Genomic DNA, 27,843 nt, shown 5'->3' with positions numbered 1-27,843 from the left:
TCAAAAAAATATTTTTCTGATGAATGTTTCACTTTCAATAAAATGTTGGCCTAAAATCGGGTAATTTTTAATAATTTTCTCTAAACCTACCTATTCATTAAATTCAATGTTCGGAACTCCTTCTTTCCTTTTGCCCCAGTTCAATTAAATTGTCTTGCCACAGCTGGCTTGACTAGACAGTCCAGAATGCATTTTGTTGCTGAATTACAATCTTTATCTCCAATGAGTAAAGTAAATGTAAAATATATAAAATAATGCATTGAAGATTGTTTTGATTGCTTGGACAATATGCAACACCATGAACTCTATGATAATAATACAATCTTCAGTGTGACGTAGTCATATTCTGGGTTAAAGCGATGGTGATGCTTACCATACTCATGAATTTAAAATAAAAGTATTCATTAATTGTATAAAACACACCAGCATTACAACATATTAATGATGAATTATATATAGGCAATACTGCATTTATATACCAATATCAGTGGCCATAAAAGTACTGTTCTTCACAAAATACGCTTGCCATATCCATCAATTTTTGTGTTTTCAAGAATCTTTTATAATTGTTTTTACCCTTTTGCTAGTAACTTGTTGACTACATCATGGCTCATTTTTTGGTTCAAGAATCTGTGATACAAGAATAGGTTTTAAAAAACAACAACAAAAGCATTAATTAACATTAAAATAAACTATAAACTTTAAATGCCACCTTAAATTTGATTAAGTGAAGCAAAAGGTATTTCTTTTGTCCACAACCTGGGCATATTCTTTACTTTATAGACACCATGTCGTCGGTGCATACATTACTATAATAACTGCTTTCACCTTTTATTTTATTACATTTTGTATATACATATAAATAAATTAAAATATGGTTTAGTTAATTTTGTTGTAGTTTTGTAATGTATTGATTTCATTTCATTTCATTTATTTTAATAATATCATCGCAGCCTTAGCTGAATTACAAAGATATTTACATTTTCTCAATATTAAAATTTGTATAAAAGTATAAAACCAATGATAATTTTATATAAAAAAGGATGCAATTTACACAAGAAATACTATACAGGAACATTAAAAAAACACCTAAAAGGACCAATAAGAATCACATAGCTGTACTGCACTGAATATTGGGTGATATATAATGATTATTCATTTAGAAGCGAGATAAGGTATGGTATTGCACTTTTTCTATATCTTTCAACTCTGCATTTGGGTTGTTGATACTTTCACTTTGTTTCTTAGTGAGACAAAAATTGATAATTTTGTACCTAAATTTGGCCCGCATACCAACCTACCAACAACACCTCAAAGTTCACTTGTGAGTAGTTTGTGAGTAGAATTACGGTCAATTTTTTGAAAATCTTCTTGTACTTCTTTGGTGTCAACATTGGGTGAAGGTGGGAGTGATGATAAGCATAATTTGTCTGAAATTGTTTTAATCAAATTAATATGTTACTTTATTTTATGGGATATTATATAACCTTTTATAAGCTTATGGTATATTATTAGGCTATTATTTTACACTTATTTCATTATTTTTGGTGCAAACTTCAGGTAGTTTCACATTTTGTGAGCACTAAGACCCTTCCTTGCAAACTGTTAAATTTGTTCTTCGACATTTGGTATTGGTGAATAGTTATTAACTTTTATATTATATGCGGGGTACCTCTGACCCTCCGAAATTACTGTTCTTTTATTGTATTATTAACTAGGAGCGAAAAAAATATAAATAGACAAACTTTTCATAGCAACAAATGAAATGACAGTACACTTGATTCTGTATCCATCAAAAAAAATAAATTATAATGAATTATTGATTGAAGACAGTGTGAAGTTTTCTGTGGTCCATCAGTTGCACCGTCCGTTATCTGACGAATTAGAAATAGTATTAATATTATCATTGTAATAAACAAGTAAAGATATAGGCCTAACCTTTTAATACAAGAACTACAATATACTAGGTTTTATTATAGTAAAATGTATACCAATTATACAGTTTCAGGTTGTGCAATTTGAATATTCTGTATAGTAAAATACCCATTGATTTCATTGGGGTACATACCTATCTAGCCCGAAAAATTATTATCGTATCCTCCTAATAGGCCTACTAACAGTTATTCAAAGGTGTATGGTGTCACGGGTGGGCCTCAAAATAGCTGTGTATCCTCGTATTATTATATTTCTCTAAACGTGTGTGATGCCTTTAATGTTTTGGGCCTGGTTCCTGTTCTATCGTAAAATAATCATATAATATATTATAGATAAAATTAGGAGAGCGCTAGGGTGCTTAAAACGGTTATGCTACTAACATTCAAATCAAAATGATTCATTCATATAAAAAATAATTTGATTAGATTAGCCGTCTTGTTGTATAGCATTAGAAACTCACTTGCCATTGTATCTTGTGTGTCTCAAGGAATTCAGCAATCAAATGTTTACAAATCTATGTGCGTGACAACAGTCCATTTCAGACAGGTATTAGCTTGATAAGCGAGGGTATGATAAAGGCAGTTGTCATCACCTGGTGTTGCTGGTGTTGACAGGTTTTTGTTTTAGCTGCTCTACCCAATCTGGTCCAGTCTTACGAGATCATTTATGCTGGAAATATTCTTATAAATATGTTATGCCTTACCATTCATATCATCGTCCCATGATTCTGGAGGCGATTCAATGACATGAGGCATTGCATTGACGGCAACACTGTCTATAAATTTTTCGAAAGAATTATTTACGAAAATTAATTTTAATGGATGGGTGTTTTAGATAGATAACACGGAAAACAAATCGTACATTACAGGCCTACAGCTTTGGTTGTTTCTTTGATGGCAGTTTAGTAGGCCCAGGACTATACTTGCATTCCAATATCATCTAAAATGGATATTTATCAAAACAATGTTAATTTACAATACAATGTGTTTACATGCCATAAAGCAGTTCACCTACATTTGAAAGAAGGGTTAATGTATTGTATAATTGTGGTTTATGCAAATCTATATGCTACTATTGCTGAATTTGATGAATATACACATACGAGCGGTACAAGAAAGAAAGCAAAGAAATAATGTAGGCTAGATTCTTTTTTTTTTTTTCGTGTATTCCCTACCTAATGTCAGCATGTGCAAAACGTACTTCTTGGTGTTCCTATGACTGCTTTATTACAGTTAGTACATGTAGATGAACTTGCAGTTTCCCCTCTTTGGCTGCATTATATTTTCCTCTGTTGGTTCTGCATGTCTTCCGTGGTTTGGGTAGAAGCATATGACATACAACATAATTAAATTGACATGATCCCTTGGACTTTCAGCGCAGAGTATGCATGATGTGGACAACTTGCAGAGAGCCAACTCTGTCTGATGAGTAAAATAGAAAGGAAGATCAATTATTTTTTAATAGTAAGTTATAAAATGTGATGTATAAATACCTTTAAAATTTGTGTTTTCTCAAGAAGTTTTTACCTTTTCGCCATTAACTTGTTGACTACATGGTTCATTTTGTTAAAGAATCTGTTCGCCAGTAACTTGCTTGTAATGAGGACTCAACTCGCTTGACTGTAGTAACACATATATTGTTTATTCAATAATACTTGATGATACAATAATAATATAGTATAATATGCAACTATAAGTATAAGGAACAGAGGATAAAGTGAGGTGTGAGTGTAGGTCTGCTTCTGGAGAAGTGGCTGTGAGGTGTGTCTGGAGGCTACTCGAACCTGTGTGTATATTGGCTCAGCTCATTAGCATATGTCATTACATCATCTTAGAAGCTAATGATTGGTCCAAAGTTGATCCAGGGGTGTTAAGGTGGGAGTGATTGATCTTATCTGGGGAGGTTACAATGATGAATTGGCCCTGTCGAATCTTTGCTTAAAATTTTCAATATCTAATTGTTTTACGATGGGAACGGTTAGAGAGGTCGAATAAACTGTTTACTTTTGGGATTTAATTATGAACTAAATGGACATTAAAACATCTGGACAAACTTTCCACTGGACTTTCTGGGCTGAAAGTTGAATTCTAATACAAAGGTTGATTTCTAAATTATAAATGTATATCATTATTATTACAATTACTTTAATAACTGCTTTCACCTTTTATTTTATTACATATAAATAAATGAAAATATGGTTTAGTTAATTTTTTTGTAGTTTTGTACTTGTAACGTATTGATAATTTTATACCTAAATTTGGCCCGCATACCATCCTACCAACAACACCTCGTGGTTCACTTGTGAGTAGTTTTTTTTAAAGAATTACGGTCAATTTTTTCAAAATCTTCTTGTACATCTTCTTGTTCTTCTCTTGTTGGTGGCAGTGATGATGTTTCTGAAAAATAAGGTTTATCCAAAGCATAATTTGTCTGAAATTGTTTTAATCAAATTAATATGTTGCTTTATTTTTATGGGATATTATATAACCTTTTATAAGCTTATGGTATATTTTCAATGTCACTTAAGTCTCATTGTATGTTCAGACTCACAGAGTTACCGTGGAGTTATGTAAGTGGCGTACATATATTTTTGTGTCTGAACCAGGCCGCAGATTGGCGTTAGGGAGCTGTTACTCCGCGCCAGTGGCGTTAATAACTCTAGCGGGAGAGGGTAGATTTAATAACGCTAATCCAGTGATGCATCAGTGATTTTTAACCTTACATACCTGTACCCTAGTATACGATAGAGAAATAGCTATATCAAATGTATTTTTAGGTTTCCAAGTTTAAAGAACAGTAAAGTTGACGTAAGTGATATATAAATACAAAACCTAAACGCAAGGCATTGGAATGTTGATCGTTGTGTCTGAACACCTTGGCTTTAAAGCCACCGATTACCGTACGCCTTGCGTAGATAACGCCACCGTGAGTAGTTTGCTTAGGCTGTCTAAGGCCTTAATTCTTCCACCTTCTTTATCTCTAGAGTTGTACAGATATGTTTTGACAGCCGCAATTACTTCTTCATTTGTGGAATCCTTTGATTTTTGGTTTTTTTTAACTGCTCCTGTAAAAAATAAAAAATATTTGACTGTACCACATTGTTCGACAGTGTTATGGATATTTATGTGTGAATAGTTTTTGTGTCCTAGTTACTACTGTAACCTTCAAAAAAATATTTTTCTGATGAATGTTTCAATAAAATGTTGGCCTAAAATCGGGTAATATTTTAATGATTTTCTCTAAACCTACCTATTATCACTTTCATTAAATTCAATGTTCGGAACTCCTTCTTTCCTTTTGCCCCAGTCCAACTATATTGTCTTGCCACAGCTGGCTTGATTAGACAGTCCAGAATGCATTTTGTTTCTGAATTACAATCTTTACCCCCATTGAAGATTATTTATTGTACAATATACAACACCATGAACTCTATGATAATAATACAATCTTCAGTGTGACGTAGTCATATTCTGGGTTAAAGCGTCTGGGTTAAAGTGATTCTTACCATACTCATGAATTTAAAATTAATTGAGTGTAATCTCCAAATAAATTATTATTATTATTAAAGTCTGTGTAACGTGAGTGTGCGTGAATTTAGGGATTACGTAATTGTCGTTGATGCTATGCTCATCTGGAATACTTTCATGAAGGAAAAATAAATATTTAATTGTCCTCTAATGGTTTACTACAGATTGAGACGTTTACAATAAATTATCACTATGGTATGATTACAAGATTTCCGTTTTCTTTTAGACGCGTTAACTCAACTAAAAGAAGTGGCCAGTGAGACCGCAGTTAATATCGTATATGATGGTGGTCTGTTGAACATAGCTTCGCCATTCGTGTATGGATAATTACCACTATTTCTTGAGTTGAAGTCTGAAGCTGGAAAATGAATTTTAGATTCAAGTGACGATTTAGCTAATACAATTCTAAATTGACAATATACTAGTGTGGATAAACCAATATTCAGATTCATAACAAGAAAGACATCGGTGTATGCATTTTAATACATAAGCATTATTACATTTGAAATAGATAAACATGTATCTATTATAGGTATCATCAATATTTGACAATTCTACACAAAAGTTCAGTATTCAACGTTTGTTTGATTGTGATATGAACGACTTTGTATCTCCAGAACATTGCGTAAAATATTAAGTTGATTCGTTAATGGTTCCCCAAAGCCCTACTTGGTTATTAAAATAATTTAAATAATATTCTGGAATTAGTAAAAGGGAGGTCTGTTGTGTATTATTATATTTCCAATACATTATTGTATTTTATATTAGAATGATAGAAGTTTGTATGCCTATACATGGACAAACATAATACAAGCAATGACGTAACAATTACCTTAACTAAGCTAGAAACAAAACAGCATGTTTTTTAAACATGAAAACAAAACGATGTTCTGCAATAAGCACATAAAAAGTTTAAAATAAATGTTGAATAGACATAACATTAAGAAGAACAATGTATACGTACGAGACACATAGCCTAAATAAAGCAAGATGCAGATTTCTCACAAATTATTTTTTACATGGGTATGTACAAAATCAGCTTTAGCCTGGCATATTGGTTACATAAGTGCGACACAATCTCCTTTTTACAACACTTAACGTAAAAGTATTCAACGTAGAATAGCATTATGCTTACAAGACATACAAATTGAAAATAATAACTATGGCATTAAAGCAGCAGACATTTTTTAGTGAACATTAGCAAAGACAATATAGCCACATAGGCTCTATACTACATTGGCAAAGAACATCTACTTCTTCTACGACTCCGTTATTGATGATTGAAACTCACTGTTAGTGTTATGCGCCGACGCAGACGAACCATTTGTATGAGCAGATGGTAATCCTTTCTTCGTCTGATTTCGAGCATCAGTAGACCATGTGATTCTTTGCCGCTTGGTACCTGATCGAAACTTGCTTGACGAACCAAAACCTGGCATGGAAACATAACCATGGGAAATAAAAGCTTTGTTAAAACCAAGAGCCAAAAACCAAAACCATTTCAAATCCTTTATCTTAGGCCTACTGTGTTTAATTTCCGTTGGATAAGTTGCCGGCCAGAACACTCCATGGACGTCGATAAAATAAATTTATAGTCTGAGAATTTTGGTTGGCGTTAATTAACTATAAATAAATTACTGTATTTATGTCTCTCACCTGACGATATATCATCACCTCCACAGCATGGACAACAGAGTCTCCGCCAGTGTTGACGAATGTCTTTCTTCGCGAGGCAATGGAAAATAAATATGCTCAAACCTTGAAAGGTATTTAATATAGCAAATAAATAGCTAAAAACTAGGCTGGCCTCACTAACAGCAAATATTGCTACTGCCCAGGTGAAACCTAACAACACCATTAAGCTAATTAAATGTCTCACAATCAAGTATAATATGTCTGGAAATTTACAAACAAGTAAATGAATGAGGATAGGGAAGTTGAAAAACAAACAAAATGTCCGATAAATACAAAAATAAAACAAATGCTATGTTTCAATTCTATAGTATAATCAGTCTCACCTTCGTGGATCTCCTTTTGGATAATGTAAGCTTGTAAATAAACCTTTACAAAATTGCTATTTTATAACATTACCGTTAGCAGTAAAATTCCAGAATACACATTTTGGATTTCCAACATTCTGAAATAACGAAAAATAATAATCCAAGTTAAACAAAAAACGAAACTGTATGATTCAAAGAAACGTTAATATTAGAATGAAAAACATTTTTGTCACTATTCTATGTAAGTTTACATTGTGTTTTATGAATAAAATAGATCCGTTATCTCCAAGTCCCCAATTGTAGCCGATATAACAAAACTGTTCAATACATTTGTTTTTATTGGTTCTTCAAATGTTTCGTTTAAGAATTCATCTGTTGTCGAATTGGTGATGTTGTAAACTGGTTGATCTGTGAAATTCATGTTAGTATCCACAACTTCACCGATTACCTAAAACGAATAAGTACATCTGAATAAGAGATAGTATAATGACTAGAAGAGGAATAACCGCCAACAATAGAATAAAGAAATTAGAAGAAGAAAAACTGGCACTTCTGATCGACAATATTATTATACAAAACTACAAGTTATAATATTAAAAACATGACTATAATTAAATATTTTTTCAATACATAATAATTTTTTTTTTTATAAATGATTTTAACTAACAATTCAATTTTTTTAAAAAGATGAAAACGTTCTCATTTACGTAAAACTTCGACAGCACTTACATCAAAGTAAACTGTGTCTGAAAAGATAACAAACTGGCATCTTGGTATCGGTCCGATTTGCTCGAATATAGATCTCGGCATAGTTACAGATGTAAACTCACTCGCAATATCATCAATAGTAATATTGACAAATATATTTGCCTTTTATGAGAAAAAACATAATGAGTATTATTACAACGAAAAACAGCTGCTTATTTACTATTTTGTCAACCTATTTTCAACTGACGTGAACGTCATATTTAAATGATTCAGTTTTAAACATGTTTGTTTCACTTGTTCCATTTTATCCTAAGTAAAAAAATATATAGAAGCCTACTACAGTGGCCTTAGACAGTGGCTTGTCATTTAATATCGATACATACTTATAGTGCAAGCATACCTGTGAATCTGGTCCTCCAACAAAGACAACGTTTTCATCGAGTGTGCCATCAACATCAAGAACGGCAACATCAAAGGTCTTCGTAGAAACGCCTAGGGTTGTATCATTTAAAATGACATCACGTGCAAACACATCGATGATCGAGAGCACGCGACTTATGGCAGCATTACAACATATTAATGATGAATTATATATAGGCAATACTGCATTTATATACTAATATCAGTGGCCTGTAATTTGTATGAAAAATAGCTGTTGGCTATTAGCAGGAGTTCCTTTTTGGAATAGTATTTTTCCTCTGAAAAAAAGTAATAAAAGGTTGTGTAACTATATAAAATAAAATAAACTTTAAGTGAAGCAAAGGTATTTCTTTTGTCCACAACCTGGGCATATTCTTTATTTTATAGACACCATGTCGTCGGTGCAGATCTAAAACATAAAAATATACATTACTTTAATAACTGCTTTCACCTTTTATTTTATTACATTTTGTAAAAGTTCACTTGTTAGTAGTTTGTGAGTAGTTTGTGAGTAGAATTACGGTCAATTTCTTCTTGAGGGTGCAGATCACTCTCACACATTCCATGTTTGCTGCCACTTGTCTGCCATTGGATATTTGGCAGTTGGGTACCCTTTAAAGTTGTGACGTCTAGAGAAAAATCGGATTGTTATATTTTCATAGAAACCTAGTGGAGGAATGGTATCTGCTCCGCTAACAAACACGAGAAAATCTTCTAGTGTTGTTCTTGCCTTTACTTCTGTAAATAAATGTTTAAATAAATGTAATAATATTTTTCAATTTATAGCTATTTTTTAAATCAAATTAATATAATAATTATAAGCTTATGGTATTTTACACTTATTTCCTTCCTTGCAACTAGCTTTCTAGCTTCATGGTAAGGCACTTACACATTAAAACAAATCAAACAAGATATGGTAACAAATATTTAAAAAGAATACCTTCACAATCCTTCAAAAACACTTCCCAGGAGACATTTGGTATTGGTGAAGGTGGGAGTGATCAGCCTTCGAATAGTAATTATTTGTTATTCGAATTTGTATGCACTCACGGAAATCTCCAGGGTGCTGCATCTTAGTTTTAAATTTAATCATTAATTCCTCAACCATAATTCAAGAAACAAGGCTTAAACAATGTTTAGAATATTCAAAGCAACCCCTATCCATGCCTCTTCTTTTACCTACAGTGCCATTTCTGTTTTTATCTACATGTAGTTATCGGTTAATGGTTTGCTGTTTATGCTGACTATTCTTCAGCCACAATTCAAGAAACAAGGCTTAAACAATGTTTAGAATATTCACAGCAACCCCTATTTATGCCTCTTCTTTTACCTACAGTGCTATTTCTGTTTTTATCTAGTTATCAATGGTTTTCTGTTTATGCTGACTATGGTAAAAAACAAACCCCTTCACACATAATTGTACCTTATTATTTTGCACGAAAAATGATAATTCTTCATTAAGTTTTTATGTAGGCCTGCAGTAGGCCTATGCTCTAGTAGTAGTCGACTCCAACAAAATGCAACAAAAGGTTTTTTTTTGGTTTTACCATGTTTGGTGAATCACTCTGAGTAACATATTCTAAATAGGACAAAATGAATGCTTGTTGTATTTTGCATAATTTTTGTATAGAACAGAATAATTTGTATGATACGGTATAAATACGGTATTCAAAAAATACAGTATTAAATACAGTATTTTCTTGGCAGCAGAAACAGGGCCAAAGTTATAAGATGTAATGTTGATAAGATTACACGTGACACAAAATTCGGGGAGAGATACCTTAATTTATGATCTACTACTGCTTGTAGTATAACAGAGTAGTGGCCCTTGCGATTGACTTTTTAGGTGCAAGAATAGGGATGTGTGATCCTGCACATTGAGGAAAGCCATGCAGTTCATTGAAGCCTGCTACAGTAGTAGTCAAGCGATCTCCTACTGGCCAAACAATGTAGGCATTGTACATGAGGTCTACCACTGCCTGACACACTTGCTTGATGGATCTGCAGACACATGTGCACACCAAACATATTTCCCAATTGTGCGAAGGTCGCAACACGTTGAAAGCCTCCATAGCGTCATGCCAACTACATGCTCTACGGTCATCCCATTACCAAAGTTTGTTGCTTCTCTTTGTAAATTTGGCCGCAGTATTCCACATATAATAGTTTATTGACATCACATCGTTCCAAGTTTTTAAAAATCAAGCTGATGACATTTGGTATTGGTGAATGAACTTAGGAAGGTTAACATATGTTTTCTTTTTAAAATGTATTTAGAACTTACAAATACCCTTAACCAAGTGATTATTTATGCATTCATCTATGTGAGGTTTGACCTCTTCCTTTTCGAAACAGTTGCCGGCAAACTGCTACCTTCCGTTTACTCAGTTTGTTTACCTAATAATAAAGATATACATATACATGCTCTTCATTCCTTTTTGAGCTGTTGTTTTGACGTGTAAAATACAGGGCTCTGTATTAAATTTCAGCATGTCCTTGCCACAGGGTATCTCGCACTGTCCAGAAAATCCACCCTTACCAACGTTTTCAGAATCACTGTTTGCTGCCACTTGTCTGCCATTGGGCATTTGGACTATTATTTAGACTGCAGTTGCAGTTAAAAGGATATGACATTGAAAGCGATTTTCCAACTTTGAATGTCAGGTGCATTGGAAAAAGCTAAGAAAGAGAAAGCAAAAGAACTGGCATGACAAAAACGTGATACGTAATCAACCAATCAAATGGCAAGGATACATATAGGTGTTATATAAATCAAAATACCTGAATATAGAATGAAAATTCAATAAAAAAACCTTACAAACCAGAGGTATATTACCTTGAAAATATTTATAAACTATAAATATTCCCTCTGTGATGTACGCTTGGTGAAGGTATATTGAGGTACTTTATTGTAACATTGATGTAAATTCACCTTTCCTTCTCATTTTTTTTGCTAACTCAAAATCAGTTGTTAATTTGCTTATTTTTCTGATTTTGAATAATTTCCATTTTTCTCAATCCGATTGTTCGTGTTTATATGGCAATTTTAAAATGTTTGATCGGCCAACCGGCCAATGCACTGCTCTGACAATTTTGTTGTTCTAAAAAAAAACAATTGCAATTTTAATTTTTCTGTGCCAAAACAAAAACAATACGAAAACTGTCTGGCTACACAACTACAACGCCCGTTGCTATTAGACTGACCAACCATTTTCAATTCAACAGTGAATCTAATGGCAAATGGTCAGTTTAGTCTTTAGCACAAATAACTGATACACAAGCTACACTAGCATGCCTCGACCGTTGGGCCCTAAATTTTTTAATTGGCCCCTAAGTTTTTATAGTATTTTGACAGTCAATATAAGCTTGCTGTACAATCCTTACCCTTGTCAGGCTCCAACAGGCACTTCCAGCTTTTGATGACCCCACTCCTCCAATCCGAATCATCTTCATTTATGACGATTCCCAGCTTAATATGGGCATGGGCTTTTTCTTATCTTCTGACTTTTCGGCCATATCCTGCGCTTGGCCATGATTGTTAGAAACAATGGAACAGGTCAATTGATTCAATTTGGTTCACAGAATTCACCATGGTTCATTTTCCAGAAGGGGTGTTTTGAAGGCAGAGTTTAAGGAAGATTTGTTTCATTTCTGTGTGCCCAAAGGCCCTAGGGGGTGTGGGTTCACAGAATGCTCAATAGAAATTTTCTAAAGAATAATTCGGTTATGACATAGCTCCTTCGTAAGCCAGTTGGAAGGCTGAACGGTTGCTCATGCTCCTGTAGCGTTCATGGCCACAGGTTCGAAAACCAACGATGCCTAAATTGCCTTTTTTTTTTTTTATAACACGCCATCTTCTTTCTTGACCATTGTCTTTTCTCACCATTTGGCAAGAGGGATGGTTTCAGGGGATTCCATTTTTGACTCATTGTGTGGCTAGTACGTAGAGATTGATGTACATTTTTGTCCCCCAAAAAATGAAAAATGAAGACTTTGAATAGGTTATTTTGTAGTTTTAATAAAGTTAATCACTTAGTTATTTAGCTTAGTTAGACAGTTACGTAATATCTATTTTTTTTTTTTTTTTTAACCATATTTAAAGAGGGTGATCCATCCAGCAATTGCTGATCATTAGGAACCCTCAGAGGTTCACAAGACAAACATAGTTTTATTACAAGTCTTTGGGAGTGGAGTTGTAATTTTGTCCTTAGAAAAAATCCTGACATGTGACGGGACTTCACTCAATACAGTTAAGTATACCCAGCAGACAGACAATATAATGAAGGTTACTGTTTTATATTTTACAGATTGATCTGAGATTTTCACTAATTAATATTGTATTTTATTTAAATTTCAGCTGCTTTCGGCTTTTTAGGTGTTCAACCTCCTTGTGAACATGGTATGCGCCTTCATAATGGACGTCGTTCTGGTATTCTCATTGTTCATACCCCAAAATGATCGTTTCCTTCTGTTGATTGAGGCATGTATGGACTCTCCTCCGTGCCGTGTCCCTTACTAATGGAAAAGAGATTATTAATAGTAGTCAACGAAGCAAAACACTCGCAGATTATACTGTCTGTGAAAAAAAAATAATCCACATTTTAATAGATAAAGATAAGTGGCCTTCGCATTGAACATACAAAATAATAATTGAGAAGATAAAATTATAAACTTACTGGCGGTACTCATCAAGGTAATTAAAAACCAAAGCCTTTATATCTGGGATGTGAACAACAGCTGCCTCTTTCAAACTGAAACCTTCGTGCCGACTGGAATAAACAACAGTAGCTCATTTTTTTATTCCAACTCGAAAAGCAGTTCTTTCTGGCGTTCTAATAATAATAATAAATACTTTATTTTAAAAGTGGGTCATTTTGAAGTATCATAATAGTTATTAACTATCACCAAAAATTTGTCAAAAAAAAAATCATTTAACTGAAATACAGTCAAAAGTTTTGATCAAAACATATCCCATAATGAAACGCGCTTGTTTGGCTACTCTGTATGCAGTCGGAAAGCCGCGTTGGTAACGCATCACTGATTTCATTCATTGTGAGGGCGCGCTTCGTGGAAAATGTTGGAATTTTTGCTATTTTAGTACACTTAGAAAATGGTATAATTTTGATATTAAATGAAATCAATAAACGTATTTCAATAGTTGAACTACAAGCGTAAATAATGATAAAAACTGTGATCTAAATTCCACAGATTTTTTGTTTCAAGAAATATCATTATTTTATGTATAAACTTTTTTACTTTAATTTTTTTTTAAATGATGGTAAAAAATCATTAAATTTCATATTTTCTAGATAAGGTTTCAAAGCGAATTTAAAATCCTTTCAAGATAAACTATTAAGCTATCTATTAAAATAAAAATCTAATTTTAAGCTTTCTTGGGATGCAACTCCCACTAATCAAACCAAACCTACTACATTTCTGTTCTGTTTCGATCGAAAAATCGCCATTTTGAAACTTTGTTTACGTTTTACGAAGCTGGTACGAATCGTCCCGGACCGAATCGTGTCTGTGTTCAATACGGTTTTCATGCAGGTGTATTACGTCATAGGCCTAAGATTTCAATTTGCTCCCCGATTATTGTTCTATTTGGTTTCTGAGCTAGGAAAGGCTCCTACTATAATTACTTACTTGATTTCTAGCCTAGCCGGGCCTAAAAATAGTATTTTCTAGGCCTAGCTAGGCTGAGTAATTCTGATATAATACTAATATTAGATAGGTAGGCCTACCCTAGTGAGTGTTAATAATAGTAGCTGGGTATTCTATAGTCTAGGCTGGTGGTAGGTCTATCCCAGCTCTGCTCATATACCAAGCAAGAAGAAGCCTGAAGGAGAAACTAGGCCCAGAACAAATAAAAAAAACTGTTAAAAAAACAATAAATGGAAAAACAAAAAAAAATAACCCATTTTCAATTTATATATGGGGAATGTTTTATAAAATCGGGCATGTTTGTTTCAGAGACTCAAACGTGTATTTTTATATGGTCATGTTTTTAAAAAAGATAATTATGGGCCCAGCTGAAACCAAGATATAAATATAATATATAAGTCCATCATTTACTTGAGTATTGTTGCAGTGATTGGTTGGTACTCAGTATTTCAGTATCTGGCAGTAAATGTCACACTTGTATATAAATATTACTTTATTAGATACAACTTGCATTTCACACAAGCAACCAATTTTTTTTTTACGTATACAGAATGTGAAAAAGCAGTTTTTAATACAAATATCTTTCAAACAATACTGATATAAATAGTAAATACTACTACTGTATATAAAAACTTGCTTTTATTTAAATAGCACCTTGTTCATCAAACATAACAAACTAGCTAGGCCTATATCATATTAACTTACGTGCATCTTACGGTTGTACTGATTTTATGATTGTTTTATATGTTTATATTGTATGTATCTGTGTGACTCTGGTTAATAAAGTAAATCAATCAATCAATTGCAACTTAATTTATATCTTATCATTGACTGATCTGAAACGCTTCTAAAACTTGAATGCGTATGAATGTATATGTTATATTATTATTAGCGAATAAAATGAAAAACTATCAGCTGCAGCAATGATATTGAAATCGAGAAAACCATTACAGCTTCCACCGTCCAACCTCATATTGAAGAACGAGACAGAAAATCGTCGAGTCTTGATACCAACAAAAAACCTAAAATGAAAATGAATAGCTGAAATGTAATGAATGAAACTATTTAAATAATTGTCACTATGATATCAACAAAACATTGCATCGTTATACAGTATAATTATTCAACAACCTGAAAACATTTTCAGATATAGGCCTACCATGAAAAAGCAGCAAATACAAAAATTCCTTATGTCTGTTTATTGTAATAATTATTAATATTATAAATAAATTGTACCCCTCAGTTGTCAATAATTTTACTATAAATAAATATTTAACTATAGAATAGGTAGGCCTATACCTGTATCAGGCTGCGATTTGCTTAATTATCTTTTTAAAACTTCCCAATGCATCTTCAATATAGAGTAGGATTGTAACGATACTTTAATAATACTAAATTGTAACTAAAGTATTTAAATTATTAACAGAACATGTTACTAGGCCTAGGCCGATATAATACGACAACGATCCACCAGGTCGTGCATATACTCACCTACAACAACCACAATCAACACACCATGCACCACACACGACGGAACTAGTGCCGCCAGACGTAAAAATATATGACATGAGGACCTTTTTTAAAATGTTCGCTATAGGAAGCTTAAATAGGGTTTCAAGCCAATTTTAACGTAAAACAGACTATTGATACTTACTCTATCCATATACGTCGGTTTTTTGGTAATTCACTGTATGGGATGCAAATCCCACTAATGGAAAATTTGTAAACAAACACCTGTTAGAAAACTTCAGTTTTGACGGACGCACACGAACTTTGGAAATAAATTGTCGCTGACAACAAATCCAACAAATTATTCAGAAAATTAGGTGACCTGCGACATCTTAAACATATAAGGAACTGATCTTACCATATATGGTTAATTTTTCGCCTACTAATGTTTATTAAACAGCTATTAAATGACGTATACTTTATGCTAATGTTTTCGCGCGAAAAGTTGATGCTTCTGTGCCGAGAGAGGGCTTCTAAAATTTATGACGTCATGCGAAGTCGAAAATTCAGCGATAACGGTCATATTTCCCAACGCGGCTCTCCGACTGTTTGGCTTCATTATTATGTAGTTGAGTATTAAGATTTATCCAGTTTTGTAGCATTTGTAGTTTATTAGTATTTTTTTTATTTGATCTGCCCCACACAATATTACAATAGTTAAACTGTGGATAGATAATATTATATAACACCTAAATAAATTCCTGTCATTTGATTGGACGATTGTGGGTCACATGGCGTGCAATAGTACGCACTATTAAACGATCGTTTAATAGTACTTTTTTAAACATTTTGTGTACGAAAAAAAAAACGTTTCGTGGATGAAAAAAAATTTAGAATACAAAAATTACATTGAAATACAACAGCGCCACCTGTCGTCCTGCCTCTGTTTGTAAACACCACCGCGAGACATGCAACAGCAGCAGATTTTTGTGTACGATTTGGAGATATAAATATGTACTAATTTCATTCAAAAAGGCATTTAAATAATAGCTTTAGATCGTTTTTAGGATTTTGATTAATTAATGGGGACATCCCTACAAGACATGGAATCGTTGGAAAAACCATAATTAGCTAAGATAAGTTCCAATTGTCTGTCAAAGTTTTGCCTTTCAGCCAATCTAGTACTACTACTAGGTCTAGCCTAGCTAGGCCTGTTAGTATTAGGCTAGGCCTAGCCTAGGCGTTTTAGCCTTGCTAGGCATAGGATTGTTTGGTCGTTTGTTGACATAATTAACACTAAAGTAGGTGTGTTTATAAAATCCATATAAATATAACATTTAATATTATAATATTAAAAACCAAATGTTACTGTTTTAATCAATCTGAAATGTAGGTCGCTTGGCTAGGGCTACCTTATATTTGATTCAAATGACAGGAATCTATTTAGATGTTATATAAAACAAGTAATGAATGCTTAATATTCGTGTAATGGTACAAATAATGGCATTTGGTGAATGATGAAAGGTTATATCAACTCGGCGTTGCCTCGTTGGTATAACCTTTCATCATTCACCTCATGCCATTATTTGTACCATTACACTCATAAACATTCATTATTTGTATACTATTATACATTAAGCAAGATACATGTTTTGGGACGAGATTTGAAGATTTTTTTAAGTAGTACAAGCCTGGCAATACTTTACTTTTAACATTATCTATTTGTTTATCCCACAGTAAATATTCATCAATAACAACACCTAGATGACAGCTTTTTACTCTTTGTTTAAATTTAGATCAATGTTTGTTTTATTTACATTTAGCCTAAGCTTGTTACTTGCTAGCCATGATTTGATTTTTTTTAAATCTTCATTAATTTTTGCAAGTACAGTACTTCATTTACTGTATATCAGAAGATGCAAAGTAAAGAGCTGTATCATCTGCATACATACTAATCTGTACACTATTTACATCATTTACATAAAGTATAAATAAGAGTGGTCCCAAAATTGATCCTTGGGGGATTCCACAATTACTATAGCATTTATCTTATCGGACACCATTTACTTGTGTTAAGTGCGTACGATCACAAAGATAGTCTTTAAACCAATTTATAATAGACACATCTTAGTTAAATGATTTAAGCTTGTCTATAAGTATGGTATGGTCTACCGTATCGAAAGCTTTTTTCAGATCAAGCATGACTAAACCAATATACTTCCCACAATCAAAATCATTTATCCAATCTTCTGTAATTTTTAATAATGAAGATACAGTAGAGAAATTAGGACGAAATCCTGATTGGTAAGCATAAATCATATTTTTTGAGTTAATAAATTGATAGACCTGATCAAATACAACCCTCTCGATAATTTTAGAAAGAATCTCCCCCTTTAAAAACTGGGCAGATTTTGGCACATTTCCATCTTTTTGTTAAAGTACTGGTTGCGAGTGAGAGATTTACCAAATAAGTGAGAGGTCCAATGATTTGATCAATAACCAACTTCAGCATTTTAGCTGGAAGCTCATCTAAGCCTGTCACTTTACTAACAGCAAGTGAGTTTAATTGTTTATAAATATATTCTTGATTTACAAAACTAAATTTAAGTAGGTCCCTACTTCGATTAGTAATATTTTCAATAAGTAATCTAGGAATTTCTGGTGGGATGTCTTTTGCAAGGTCAGGTCCTATTTTAGAAAAATATTTATTTAAATTGTTGGCTATTTTAGAAGAGTCTGCTGTTAGTTTGTTATCACTTGTTTTTAAGTTAAGTTAAGTATTAGTCCTGGAATATACCTGGAAGTTTATTAATGCAAATAATTTAATATAGCATAATAATATACTGTATATTTAATCTATATTTAATTAAAGTACAACCCCTATTAAGGGGACACCTTCGGGACCCAACAAATTGAAAAGAGGGCTTCTATTGTATATGAATAATTGTTTTATTCATACAAATACAGTACAATTTTACCTTCTTATCTTCAACAGTTGATTCCATACAACATTTGAATCTGTCATCATTGCCAGGGTCTTTGCAGGCTGCAGGCATCAGGTGTTGATTTTAGTAAGGCAATCTCCAGCTTATCTGAACTACTGCTGATCTTGTTTGTGTATGCCCGTATGTCATCATATCTGTTTTTGAGTGTCTTTTTACTGCATTTTACACTCGACACTGATTGGAAATGAATCCAATTTTCCTACACAAGCGTAGAGAGTATTTCTGCGTTGCAAATTCGAAGCTTGCATTTTTTATTGCCCACATAGACAAAACAACGCGTTTCCATATGCGTTAATCATAAAGATAATATAAAGCTTTCTTATATCTATGGTTATAATAGGCTGGATGTGGAAGTTTATTGCAAATTGCTCTCCGCCGCCTGAAAAAAAACCAAAACTAAAGAAGAAACGTTGGAATCACAAGGAAAGTATGAAAAAGTGTTTTGCCAGCATGGCAACATGACCAACCATGGCTTTTCCACAATGATTTGTCCGGTACCAGGTCTTGTCGGACGTGCATCGATGGAGCGGGAATAGATGCAAACATTAATTTAAAGTAAGGAACACTTTCTATGAAGGTTCCAGTGCCTTAAAACTAGAATCAATAAAACTACACAAATCATCGGCAACACAGGCAAAAGCGAAAGCGCTCGTGAAGGCTGAAGAACAGCCACATCACACTCAAGAAAATCTCAATCGCGGTGAGTCGTGCCAGGCTTGAGGCTGTAGTGTGACCGTAGCCTTTATATTATTTTGCACTGGGTTACATAGGGACCAAGGCCGGCTTGTTTGGTAAGTGTAAACACATTGCGGGCTAAAAAGACAGCCGGTTTCAAGCCGGCTAATAAATCGTCGTTGAAGTGTAAATGGGGTCTATGTCAATTTAGTCTCTGACGGCTTGTGAGAGAATCCAGGTCTCACATCCATAGATAGCTGCTGATAAGATGTATATAACGTGAATATTCTAAATCTTGTATGTATTTTCAGATTACTTGAGGTTAGTGCTGTCTTTATGGCGTTAAAGGCTAATTTGCAATGCCTATCCTTTCACAAATATCTTTGTCACATCTACCAACGTCAGTGATGAGTTGTCCCTGGTAAACAAAGGACTTTACTTGTACGTTATTCTTAAGGTGAAGTTCACACAAAACTAATGTTGAAGATGGAAACGAATGTTTAACAGCTTTCGTTATTGCAGCTTCTTCATCCGACCAAAAATCAATTCTGCACCGCTTGCTTGTGAGTTGCCTATACTTTCTGGGAGGTTTTTCTGGTAAGTGGGTTAAAAATTGTTGATAAGAGTTGTATATTAGGGAGGCCAATGTGAGCTTTTCCATCTGAATTGGGGGAATTTTCTGTTAATAGCTGGCAACCATGTGGAATATATCCCTTATGGGATGACAAAAAAAGATAGACACTCTCAAATTTCAGGTCAAAGGTCATTTTCAAGGTTATTGGGTCAAATATAATAAAATATGGGTTTTAAGCTGTTTTTGTAAACTAATTAAAACAAATGTAACCAATATTGGATCATTATATTGACATATTGCGGAAGCTGGTCATTTTCAAGTTCATAAGGTCAAATAGAGCACAAATCAGTTAATTATCTCTATTAATTGAAATAAATATAATTCTACTGGGAAGACCGAGCTTTTGACCACATAAACTGACCTTAATACCCAAACCTGAAGGTGGCATCAACCACTATCGTTTTTGTCACCCCACAAAGGATACATTCAACATGGTTGCTATTAACAAAAATTCTCTCCAAAATTTATATAGAGTATTTGGCCTCTCTACTAAATATTGGGTGTAGATTTTTTCCCTTTCACATCAAGTTAGTGTTGTTGTGATACACGGTAGTGGTACGTAACAGGATGCAAGATTAAATGTTCGGTCAATCCCTAATACAGACGTTACTTATATCCTACAGCTGTTCGTCAAAATATAGTATCACAGATGGCGGATGATCTTTTCCTTTATGAAGTCATTACCATGAATATCATTAATGATATTTTGGATATCATTCATTGTGTTTGACATTCTTCACCTGCTTCAAGTCTCTTGGCGGATTAACACTATTTGAGTTATTTAGAACCATATCGCGCTAAAGTTGAGGTTTTATTGTTGGAAATGCTATTAGAACTATAGGCCTATATATATACAGTATATCACATTTCATTAAATTAACACTTTCAATTAACAATTCAAACGGAATAGTACTATGGACAGAGCCCTGTGTTTTTTCTGAATATTTTATGGATGCGTGAGAAATAGCCACGTATGTGTTAGACCTAAAAAATCGGCCCTCATGCGTGAGAGTTGGCAGGTGTGTGCTACCGTAGCGTAGCTGTCTAGCTAGCCAACTGGAGCCTCTTTTGACCTTGTCTTTTGTGATCGAGCATGGAACATGTTTGATCATAGAATTAAAAATATAGGCCTAGACCTACTGGGGCAGAAAATTTTGACCCAAATGTTCAGTTAGATTTTTTACCCAACCGCATTTTTAGAGTGTAGGCATGCCCTTATCAACCATCTTCACTTGGAGGGTACCCTTAACTATCCACGCACTATCCTACTGAATTATGCACCCAATAATAAAAATTATCCCCCAACAGTGGAAAAAACGAAACGATGGAAACGTGACCTGTACCACACTTATCTACAAAACATAAATACGTCTCCTTTACTTATGGGTATCAATTCGAAGTACAACTTCATAGTGACACGTGAAACACACTTTATACCACTACTGACTTTATTTCAATGACGATCTTCTGTCTTTCTCCATTTGTCGTATTTATTAGACCAGTCACAATAATGTTTTTAATCTATGTTGGTTAGAAGTGCATGCACACCATGAATTATATCTGATACCAACTCGGCACGCAAGCCCTCAGAACTCCTGTGAATACCAAATGTTTCAAGTTGGTCGACTAAGGCATAGAATTGACAGTTACAGTCTCCCAATGGATTCAATCGCGCACGTAGACCAAATTTGCTAAAAGGTTTTCCATACCAGAAGTGGTATGGTGTAATGGTGGTGGCACCTTTTCAGCAATATTCATCTTCGCTCTAGCGTTCTCCTCAGCGAAGGTCAGACTGGTTATGTTATTAACGTGAAACCAATCGTAAGTAGGTATTCCATTTTGTTCATACTGAAGTTTGTACTTGACTATCTTCCCTTCAGTGATATAGTGTCTCTGAGCTAGTCTGTGCCTTGGCGATAAAGTTTATGTACGCATTCAAGTACCAAGGAACATTGTAGGCTACAATGGTTGTTTTCTAATATCTCTTCTAATCATACGTTTGTTTACTCAGTCAGTGGCAGCCATAGAAGAACTCCGAATATTATATTAGATTCTTTAGTGTCTTGCATAATTCACCTGAAGATGGTCTTTCTGGGATAAACCCTAAATTTTCCTTTTTAAATCTAAAGGATGTTTTATTCAGTTATTTAAACGTCCGAAATATATTTGAAATGGAGACTTGCGACTAACACAGCCTTCAGTTTATTCTTCACATGGAAAAGATTGAAAAAGATTTTCCTCCTCAATGTGCGATGAGATCATTCAACTTTCCCTTGTGATTAGGATATTGTAATTATTTGTATGTTCAGTTTTTTCATCAATTTTACTACCACGCCTTCAAATTCTTTCCTCTATCACGTTGCAAAATTGTCAGTGGACCGTGTTCATTGTAAATCTCCGCAAGTGCTTTAGCAATCCCTGACGAATTCTTGTTCTGAAGTGGCCTTGTCAAAAGAAAACGGGGCAAAACATCTATTCAGTCATAATATAAAATGGCTGGAAAAACTATTACAGAAATCTTGGAATCTATAGGACGTAAAGCATGTGCGGTGTAGTAGTAGACAGCGTGAGTTGCTGTAGTATAAAGTATAGTATAAACTTAGTATAGCCTTAGTTTTACAGCCGTCTAATAAACGTCATGTGATATTCGATTTTGTCGATAGGTGGCGGTATAAATTACGCAATATTTGACTGCTTGACGATTGGTGTGTACTGCATGATGTTTGGTGTGTACTGCATGACCATTGGTGTGTACTGCATGGCGATTGGTGTGTACTGCATGACGATTGGTGTGTACTGCATGATGTTTGGTGTGTACTGCATGACGATTGGTGTGTACTGCATGATGTTTGGTGTGTACTGCATGACGATTGGTGTGTACTGCATGACCATTGGTGTGTACTGCATGACGATTGGTGTGTACTGCATGACGATTGGTGTGTACTGCATGATAAATGTGAACTGAAGGCAGAGGAGGCGTTCCATAAAAACGTAGGTGTAAAAAACACATATTTTGCTCTCGAGAATATATTTCACTATATTGGACAGCTTCCCTATTTATGACACAGCACTTCCAAAAATACAGTAATAACATTACAGGTATAGTAAAATACGTTTGAAAGGTATAAAAATACATTAAAAATTGAATGTATATAAAAAATATAAAAATGATGAATTGATTTGACCATATAGATTTTGACCAGAATAGCCCAAACAAAGACCAAGTACTCAGGTTTATTTCCGTTTAGAGTACTGAGATTAAACAGTAATAAAAATAAAACGCAATCTAATATTTTATCTGAGATCTGATTTTTACAATATTGCATCTCTTCCCAAAATTTGATCATTGTGCATATCAGTTCAGGTAAACGGTATATTGTTACGGACATAGAAAAACATGTAACAAACTCTATTGATCTCCCGATTATCGGTAGGCCTTCTGTATCAGTATCATCACTCATATTTTCTAATACAACATTACATGTGTTTCACATGTATGTCCTAGTATCATATACCATACCGCGCATTATTATTTATTTAAAGATATTAAGAACCGACATTTATAATTTTATCGTCTTCATATTTTAAAAAGGAATTGTAAATCCTTATTGGTTTTTTTAATAAATTATCTTTTTATTATACTAAATTCATGTGCAAACATTTTTGTTTTTTTACAGACAAACACACATACATTTGGAGAAATGACAGACCTTGAAAGTAATTTTAGAAATTTGAAATTTGAGCTCAGTAAGAAATATGATGGTGAAAACTACAAGTTGTTGACATTTTGCCTATCTTACCGAGAAAGATTCAAAAGGAATTACTTTATTCAATAAACTCGAAGACGTTGGTTTCATCTCGCCTAATAATGTCAATCTGCTGTTAGAGATTACAACACTAACAGGACCAGATGGTGCCAGAAAGCTTATAAGTTGGTATATGAAAGGTAACAATATTCCAAATACTCATAAGAAAAAGTTGTCATCATATCGACAAAAGCTGTTTAAAGCTGTGAGACAGGCTGATCAAGATGCGTTATCGAACGTTAACAACTATTATAACTTCATAAGGTACAATTATACAAATATTCTGGATGCCATATTCAAGCTAGAGACAGAACAACTTTTAGCAGATGATCCAGATAAAATCAAGAACTTTGCACAACTTCTTGGAAAACATTCACAGGACGCATTTGGCATTCAAAGTACCGGTATGTATTTTTTGTATTTGAATTCACAAAATATGTATTGCAGTTGTTAGTTTATGTACAGTATACTTGTTTTGAATCTAACAATTATGTTCTATGGTCATACTATTAGTTTATTAGCTGGGTGTAAAATATTGATTTAACATTTAAAACTCATATACGAATTTCAGGAAATAATGAACATGTTTTGGTAATTTGAATTAAAATAGGTGTAGTTAATAAGAGAATTGAGTACAGGGTCATGGAGGCTAATGTACAGTAACCGCCACCTTCAAATTATCGATTGTCAACATTAGAAATTGGTGATTGTTAACATCATTATTCCATCAATACCACCTTGCGCTGGCAGGCTTCTATTTATAAATTTGCGTAAGGACAAATTTCGGTAAATTCCGCTTAACTTTTAGAATTTTTACTCAATGGTATAGAAAGTTGGTACAGTACATACTTTCGGTACTTGCTTTTATCACCAGAATGAAAACCAGTATACTAATTAATTTTGTTGGAGAAATCATTATTGGCGAAAAAGGAATTTAGGTTAAACGATTTTCTCCGAATTGGGGTGTTTTCCGAATGTGGTACACACTGTATGTGGTTGTTGACGCTGAAACATACCCGCACATAATAAGACGAGGATGCTTCGCTGCAGGCTGTCGCCGTTTACAATAATTGTTTTTAATTGCTGAATCTTGGTACACAACTCGATTACAACATTGTAATACGAGTAATTTCAATGACCTAGCCGAGAAAATTGCGAGCATTGTTAACCTCCAGCTGATTGAAAGCATTACACAAATTGTAACAGATGCTGCAATTGAAGAAATACGTTTCGAACTTGACGATACTAAAGATCGTCTCAGCAAAGTAGAACAACAAGTAGAGAACTTACAAAATGAGTATAGATGGAGCAGAACAATATTCAAGAATATACACAAATCATACATAAATGACTTGCATGATAGTGTTGATGGGATTTGTAAATCAGTTTTCTATGCAGACGACACTGCACTTTTTTGCATGTAAATCAAATGAAGAGCTTACAACAGTTTTAACTGAACAGTTGGAAAATGTAAAACAATGGTTAGATAAACATAAATTAACTCTAAACATTGATAAAACCAAATACATGCTTTTTGGTAGTCATGCCCGGTTAATAAAACAACCGATGAAACACTAATTTTTGATAACATTCCGATTAAGAAAGTTGAAACGTTTAAATATTTGGGACTTACATTTGATGAACAACTTTCATGGAAAGTACATATTGATTCTATATGTGCAAAACTATCAACAATTCTACATCTGTTTTATAGATTGAAAAGTTATTAAAAGATTATACAATGCTATATTTTTATCACATATTCATATATAAAATCTAATCTAATATAATAAATCTGGGGTACTGGTTCAAACGCCTATATTTTAAAATTGCAAAGGGTACAAAATAGAGCTGCACAATTAATACTAGGTGCTGATATTCGAACTCCTGTAAGACAAATGCGTTATGTGATGTTTTGCAATATATTAGTAGTGTACACAATATGAAAATAATCTGTTGTATTTGCCCAGATGTAACCTCGAAATATACAAACATAGTTTTGTTTATTATGGAAGTTCACTCTGGAATGGCCTACCTTATGAATTAAGAACAAAACAATTATAACCGTTTTAAATCACTTGTTAAGATTCATTTAAGTAAATTGTTGCCGGTGGTCTAGGATGGTTGCAGTGAAAAATAATTAAAAATGGTATAAAAAGTTATAATTAATAATGAGAACATGCTTTGAAGTTTAGTTTAAGTTTAGTTTAAGTTGTTTTAAAATTATATTTAAATGTGCCGTAGGGCCCCTCGGAAGAGCAGTTTTATTTTATTACTGAGAGGGCTACCCTACTGAAATTTACGTAAGGGCAAAATTCAGTAAATCACGCATTACTTCTAGAATGTTAACTCGATGGTATATCTTCATGTACTTGTTGGAGGTAAGTTTCACTAACGCTCTTATCATTTACAGATGGTTTAGACCTAATCAGCGTATTAGGTCCGACAAGCTGCGACTCGACCTTATTGATGGTTTGATTGAAGGCTACGTTCGACGTCCTACCAGGCCAGGAAGATGTCCAACAGATTCACCCCAGCGGCTGACCGAACGGCATTTTCCAGGGATCAATCAAAACAAGACGCCATCTGGAAAAACAGCAGAACCAGACTGCGTTGTTTGTTCAAAGAGAGGAAAAAAGCGTCACCACCATGGTTTATATGAGTATTTTATCTGAAAAAATTCTACCAGTCTCAATCCTTGACAGTGCTAGCCTGTCTGTCTAGCATGAACAATTGCTTCTGCATACTTCACATTCCTCTTCTATTTTTCCAAGCTCTGCAATTCAGATGTATGGCCTACATTTGCATAAGTTTTAGTGGCTTGTTTTCTACCAACCAACTACCAACACTTTATATATCAGGATTCATGTCATCTTCCGACTTCCTCTGGAATATCACCTATATGTTGGCTTGTGCGAGTTTCTGAGTTGCTATTGTCGTCGCCAGAATTGGTACAGGGGCACTGTGTGTTTTGAAAGAGTATCTGTAATTTAGTTTGGCTGAAAGTGCTGTCCATTTTTTTCAGCATTCATCTTGTCCAACCATCATTTTTTATAATCATTCAATTACAATCACCTTGATTACCTTGATTACACTTTTGCTGCCGGAGGCGCTTGGTGTAAGGCTCGAATTAGTCTCCTTCAATCAAATTCATCTCTGTGAGTCTTGAAAGAGTAACTGTAATTTCCTTTTTTTTTTTTTTCATTTTTGTCGAAGCTGCTTAGGCACGCTACTTTTGCTGAAAGTGCTGTCCATTTTCTTCAGCATTCATCTTGTCAAACCATCATTTTTTATAATCATTCAATTACAATCACCTTGATTACCTTGATTACACTTTTGCTGCCTTGGGGATTGCCCCTCCCGGATGATGACAGTATTGTTCCGCCCTTCTATCACAAAATATATAATTTCGGTAGGTGCTGGATTCTTCCGTATTCTCCATGCAAATAGTATTTCTTTTGTACCAGGAACTTCAGAGACATCTACCTTGTCCAACCATCATTTTTTATAATCAATCATTCAATTACAATCACCTTGATTACCTTGATTACACTTTTGCTGCCTTTGGGATTGTCCCTCCCCGGGGCCCCGGGGCCATGTTGAAGCCTTCACGTGGCGGCCCTGTTGACGTCGCATATTGCATATGTGGCTAACTAATTCAACATCATATAGTTTTTCACAGGTTTTATAAAATAATAAAACTATTTTTTTTCCCATTTTTATTTTTAGTGGAATACTTCTTTCTATTGCAAGAGCTTGATATTTCGAATAATGATATCAGTGGTATTGATGGTACTTTATTAGGCACTTTTTTGAAAAAGTGTCTTTTCCTGCGAGCTCTTTTCATGTATAATTGCAACCTATCCGGTGCTGTGCTGAATGAAATCTTTAAAATGTATTAAAAAAGCCTCCTAGTGAGTTTGTTGAGATCATAAAAAAAAGCATATAATATCCCATACCATCACGACTGAGCTGCATAATTACAAGCACCAAGAAATTTATGATGAAATAGCAAAAAAG

General features: G+C 33.8%; 1 protein-coding gene across 1 annotated transcript in view; it reads left to right on the top strand.

The window, feature by feature from the left end:
* LOC144849842 (charged multivesicular body protein 4b-like) overlaps positions 1-6,654 on the top strand; it is a 178,965-nt gene extending 172,311 nt beyond the window's left edge. Inside the window, exon 6 of the transcript XR_013614004.1 lies at positions 6,643-6,654. The gene's annotated coding sequence lies outside the window, so the exon portion shown is untranslated. The remainder of the gene's footprint in view (positions 1-6,642) is intronic.
* The last annotated feature ends 21,189 nt before the right edge of the window (positions 6,655-27,843 follow it).

This window comes from Antedon bifida, chromosome 8 (genome assembly GCF_963402885.1).
Source record: "Antedon bifida chromosome 8, ecAntBifi1.1, whole genome shotgun sequence".
NCBI classification, from domain to species: domain Eukaryota; kingdom Metazoa; phylum Echinodermata; class Crinoidea; order Comatulida; family Antedonidae; genus Antedon; species Antedon bifida.
This window is presented reverse-complemented; position numbering and strand designations above follow the sequence as displayed.